Raw genomic sequence first — 5,985 nt, forward strand, 5'->3', positions numbered from 1 at the left:
GTTCGCGGGGCCCACACGGCCTGTTTCCACGCCACCATGCGCGTGCGCGCAGCTGCGCTGGTGCGGCGCGTGCGGGCCAGCGCCAACACTGTCCTGGCGATGATCGCAGATCGGCTTGACTGTCCTTATATTGTGCACTGTTGCAACAGGCATGTAAGGACAGGTGTAGGTTAGTTTTGTATGTATTGTTGTGTTTTTGTGTATATATTGTATATCATTATTCTTTAATGTGATTTGTAAATTTTTAAATTTTATTGTTAATTTTAGTAGATTATATTTAAATGTAATGTTATTAATGTTGTGTAATCAAAATGTAAATAATGTAAAAATATGAGTATAATTAGCTTGAATTAATGAATTTTAATTTATTTTTTATTTTTAAAAAGGCTTTCTGGACTTTCTCCAAAAGTAAGGCAGCATACATGATGCAGATTCCATACAAGCAGATTCATATTCATTGGATTACATAATTAGTAATTATTATTTACCTCCAACGGATCTTGAGATAGGGTTGCTGTCATCAAATACTTGTAATCACATGCAACATTCAGCATATCCAAAATTTCAAGTGTTGCCCGTAAAGTTACTTTTAATCCAGTTAACGTGCTCCTTGACACAGGTATTTTTTTTTCGAGCTTTTCCCAGTCTGCAAGGAATTCTAAAAATTCCTGGATTGCCTGAAAAAAGTATTTCTTCATTAAGTAAACAAGCTTCAAAGCTATACAATGAAATATTAAGAGGAAAGGGGACGGCCGCTTCTCTACACAAAAGTATAGTCAGTAGTAGACATTTACAGATATTAGTAAGGAGCAAAAAATATATTCCATACAAATTTTTAAATGTTCCTAATTTTTATATTAAACTAAAAATTACAGTATAGGCTGTATAGGTGCCAAGGGATATATTCAGGTTGCGAGGCGGCGGCGGTTCCGGCATATTAACATTAACACATAATATTCACTACCAGCAACGCATAATTATATTAATTCTAATTATAATCGGCATAAAATATTCTTCACTATAAGAGGTATCTACTAACAAAAATACATTAAAAGGTTGGCTACTTCTGGTTTAAGGCACCGTCCGGCCGGTCTTTCTTTATGACGGTCTTCCCTTAAATGTTATAGTGAGTAGACGGACTTAGCTGATAGACGGTCTTCTCCGCATTGACCTTAATTTTAATCGCCAACTATTTCTTACCTTTCTTCGTCTGCAATTTTCATTCACGTACAGAGCATCTCTTGGTATACGCGAAGACATAGCTTGTATCAAATTGAATACAAGATCAATAAATTTTTGTGTTGCAGTTGAATCCTTCAATTCCTCGCAATAGGGTTGATATCACTATCAACGCCACGCCATGGCGACCGAAATTTCGTGACCAAACACCTGTTTTTATAAGATTAATAATATTAGTTTTGATGAGCCGAAAGTCCTACGAAATAAATCCGGACAATCAATGAAAATTATTGATTATATTTATAGGTACATACTTCAGTTGCAAGAGGAACATTCATTACTTGAAAACCTTTCGGTTTCAAATGCGCTGGTGTTAACTTGTAAGCGATTTTTAAGTTAGGCTGACGATAATTCTCTTCCTCTAATACCGCTTCCCAATGTCTTTTTTTCACAGTTCCGTAAGGGGTCTGAAAAAAGAATATTACATTAGTTTGACTTCGTATTATCATTTTATACAAGGCGAAATTGTTATCTCTGACCAAACTCTGAGGGGTGAATATAGGTCATACTTAACAACTTATACTATGGGACCAACCCCGAAATCGTGAAAAAAAATCTGCTGTCTCATACATATTGCGGTGAATCAGTAGAGTCAATGTTTTCTATTAAACAGGCGATTTCTTTTTCGTGATTTCAGGGTTGGCTATAGTAAAAGTTGTTCAGTATGACCTACATATTCACCCCTCAGAGTTTGGTCAGATATAATAATTACACCTTGTATATTTTTAAAATTATCATTACTCATGCATTACTCTTAATTAACCTTGAACTCTTGTAGCTTATCATCCAAAGTAGATGTTCGAAAACATTTCACTAAATGATTAAAATCTGAAATCATCCATAACCGTCGTGAGCAGTCACAAGGGTGTTCACAGCTAACAGTGTCTTCATTTACACCGAATATTTTCCATACTCCTCGGTTCCAAGGTGCACCGTCCATCACAACAGCATCAACACAAATTCCGCTGTTTTCCATTAAAACAATACACTCTAAAACTAGTTTATGTAGCGGTTCGCTTTTGCATGAATTTTTCGATAAAAAGCAACCTAAGGCTTGAACCCATCTACCTCGAAAAGGCACAAACTTGAACACCAAAGCATGGTCCGCTGTTGTATTTTTTAAATTATCTGGAGTGTGTTGCCCCAGGTCAACAAAACCATTAAATTTCATGGTTTGAGAATCAAAATAAACGCCTTCACTTAATTTCATTTCATCCACTAAAATAACTCCTCGTTTCTCCTCCTTCTTCATCGCCTCACATCTTTCTTTTAAACTAAAGAAAGTAGAGGATTGGAATCCATATGCAGAACAGCTGATTTTGCTGAGATACTTATTTAAAGTTTGTACAGAAGGAAGGGGTAAAATATTTCTTTTACGTATAAATTCATACGTATTCCTGCTTTTTATACGTATCAACATGCACTCATAAATCCATTCTAACGTATATCGACGACCTTTTGTATTATTTTTTTTCGCGGCTTCAAAACATGATCTCACGGCATTTTGAAATTCTTTAGGTAGTTTTGAAATAGATGCTTGTACTACGGTATCCGATTTCTTTGCACACTGCGCCTTAGCCAAGGAAATTTTCTCTCTTAATTGGATATTCTGCAATTATATGAACGGTCGATATGAAATTCGTTACTCAAGTAGGTACAATGTATAAAGTTATAAGCCGACAAGATATTGTAGTAATTAAAATGTGGCAACATCGTAGTGTCGTCCCGTTTTCTTAGATTGATTTGAAAGGGACGACACTACGATGTTGCCACTTTTTAATTTCTACAATTTCTTGTTGGTCTATAAGCGGGTGTGCGAATAAAAAACAACAGCTAAGTAAAGTGGTATCCAGACGGGACTGACCAAATCGGTTGATTTTATCAGAAATGAAATTGGCGTCAATCTCTAATTTTAGATTGATGGTGATATTAGAGCCCTCTACATTGAAAAAATCCAGAAATGGTATCCAGACTGGCCTCACAAATTGGTATTCTTGCATCTGCACTTCATTTTATCGGTAATATCGGTCATTATCGGCGGTTGAATTCGGCGAGCCAAATTGGTATTTGCATCCGCACTTCGATTCTGATTCGATCGGGCAATTGAATCAGATTGGCGAAAAATTTACTAATCTGGATACGCCTTAAGGGACTTCGAAATGATTTCGAAAAATATGTATGAAAACTTCTTGCTCAAGTTTCTTTTTGTATTATTTTACGTCTTCAATTATACAAATACAGTATATTATAGCGTCGCCTAGTACCCATAGTACAACTTTTGCTTAGTTTGGGGCTAGGTTGACCTGTGTAAAGGCCAGTACACAATGGGCCAGCGTGGGCCAGTCTGGGGGACGCATTTATGCGTTAGAGGGAGCAAGTGATATTGCTATCTCATTCTACCGCATGGCAGCGTCCCTTGGCCTGGCCGGCGCTGGCCCATTGTGTACAGGGGCCTTTAGATGTCCCCTAATATTTATTTATTTAATATGTTTTTGATAAAAAGCCGTAACAGACTACCGCACCATACCGCGACTTTAGTGCGGTGCGGCGCACGTATCGATAGTCGTAAGGTGGTCGCCGTACGTGCGTTAAGAGCCCCCTCCAGACTATGCGCGTGAATCGCGGGCGAAGCCGCGAACGCGAGTGTGGAGTCCAGAACGCAGACCTGCGAAATCGACTCTACACTCGCGTTCGCGGCTTCGCCCGCGATTCACGCGCATAGTCTGGAGGGGGCTAAGGATGTAGCTATAATTTGGAGCGTGAAAGAGATATTTTAACCGCACCATCAAGGTCGTGGCGCGGTGAGGTAGTCTGTTACGGCTTTAATGCCGGCTACATACGTAACGATAAATCGTTGCGATAAAACTGTGCAGTCCGATTGTCCGATTGTCGATTATCGTAACGATTTGTCATACACACGGTTCGATTTATCTGCACAGTCGGACTGCACAGTTTTATCGCAACGATTTATCGTTACGTATGTAGCCGGCATAAGACTTACCGTCCTCTTCAGACGCTTGCATTTATGTACAAGATTTGAAGCGCGCCGTTTAGCTTCTGCCATTTTTTGTAATAGAGTTGAAGTGGAATTACGGTTCTGCAAACGATTTCGTAATATTCGACAAGATTTACATCTTGGGTACTGTTGATTTCTTTCGTAAGTATCATCACCAATAATCACACCTTTACAAAATCTGAAAATTGATGTAATTATATATTAGATAAATTCGTTTTTATCTTTTATTATTCTCCTGTACCATTGTTTATGTATAAATAGTGCTTTAATCTACAGGTACCTACATAATAAGGGTTCTTAAAATACACATAAAAGTCGAGTTTTAATAGGATAGGTTCAAGAATTAAGACCTATTTAATGTACCGTTACATACAATATTTTTAATGACAAAAATGTTAAATAAAATCAAAGTTATTAGGCTTACGAGTTATCCTTTTAATTTAAATACAACTGTTACATTATGGTATATATATTCATAAGACGACTGCAAACAGTTGTATTATCGCCTACACCCATAGTACAAGCTTTGGGGCTAGGTTCCTCGTATTCGAAATGAAAAGTAGAGTGTTTAACTCGGGTGAATGGCATCATTTTAGCCTCGGACTATACTCTCACTGCGTTCATCCCTTGGTTAACAATCTACCAAAACTTACTTATTGTCGTCAATCTGAGTACCAACGCACAAAGGCCATCTTTCAACCGATTTTAAGTAATCGTAGGTGTTGTCATATGAATTAATTTTCTCCTTTAGTGGCAATTGTTCATTATTGGGAAAAATTACCTGCAATTAAATAGCAATTATGTTTCGTTACAAATTCAAATCATGCCAACCGAATTTTATTGTTACATTAATAAACACTTACAGTGACAGTTAGATCATCGTTTAAACGTATATGTAAGTAAGTAAGTAAGTAAATACTCTTTATTGCACCACAAAGAAAAATAAAATAACAGATTTACAGTGTAAATAATGGTAGCAACAGGCGGTCTTATCGCTGTAAGCGATCTCTTCCAGACAACCTTGAGAGTTGATGTTTAATCTTCTGAGTTTTTGGATCCATTCGCATAAATTCCAGCCCATTAGGATTTTCTGCATGTAGCCAAAAAGGCGGCAACAACGAAAATGCCCGAAACTTACTTTTAAAATTCTCTATTGGATTAATTGTTACATGAAAATCGAACTGAAACCGTCCAGTAGTTTGTTTATCGCAAAGATACATTCAAACCCACGAACAGACAGTCGCGGCGGGGGACTTTGTTTTATAAGGTGTAGTGAAAATTACATACTTACCGTTGGTTGGAAAAAAGATACGGATTTCGTAACATTTTTCTGTTTTTTCCTCTTACGCCCACTTTGGCAACTGTTTACGATGCAAACTTTTCCCATTTTTACTATAGAAAATATATCCTATAGCGGTGGATTTGCCCTAAAGCCCCACATTCACACTCCTACCTTGTAGGCCGCCTCGTAGTCCACGTCGTTGGGTAGGATTGTGTATGGGGGTTGCGGACTACGAGTCGTCCTACCGTTTAGCCGTTTGTAGGACGGCTCGTAGTCCGCAACCCCCATACACAATCCTACCCAACGAGGCGGACTACGAGGCGGCCTACAAGGTAGGAGTGTGAATGTGGGGCTTAAGGCCTGGTAAGCCCAGGCCCGAGGTGGCTAGATAACAGAGGTGGCAGTCTATATGATGCGTACTGAGACAGGGGCGGCTAGTTTTACTGCA

General features: G+C 38.3%; 2 long non-coding RNA genes across 2 annotated transcripts; both read right to left on the minus strand.

Annotated features, from left to right (window-relative positions):
• Positions 1-1,357: 1,357 nt before the first annotated feature.
• On the minus strand, positions 1,358-2,343 carry LOC134663683 (uncharacterized). Its single transcript, XR_010098165.1, has 3 exons — positions 2,003-2,343; positions 1,494-1,646; positions 1,358-1,389 (listed from the first exon to the last, which is right to left on the minus strand). It is a non-coding gene; the product is annotated as an uncharacterized LOC134663683 (long non-coding RNA).
• A 1,711-nt stretch (positions 2,344-4,054) lies between these two features.
• LOC134664138 (uncharacterized) lies at positions 4,055-5,144 on the minus strand. The gene is made up of 3 exons (XR_010098212.1): positions 5,119-5,144; positions 4,909-5,036; positions 4,055-4,433 (listed from the first exon to the last, which is right to left on the minus strand). It is a non-coding gene; the product is annotated as an uncharacterized LOC134664138 (long non-coding RNA).
• Positions 5,145-5,985: the final 841 nt, after the last annotated feature.

This window comes from Cydia fagiglandana, chromosome 4 (genome assembly GCF_963556715.1).
Source record: "Cydia fagiglandana chromosome 4, ilCydFagi1.1, whole genome shotgun sequence".
In the NCBI taxonomy this organism is placed as follows: Eukaryota; Metazoa; Arthropoda; class Insecta; order Lepidoptera; family Tortricidae; genus Cydia; species Cydia fagiglandana.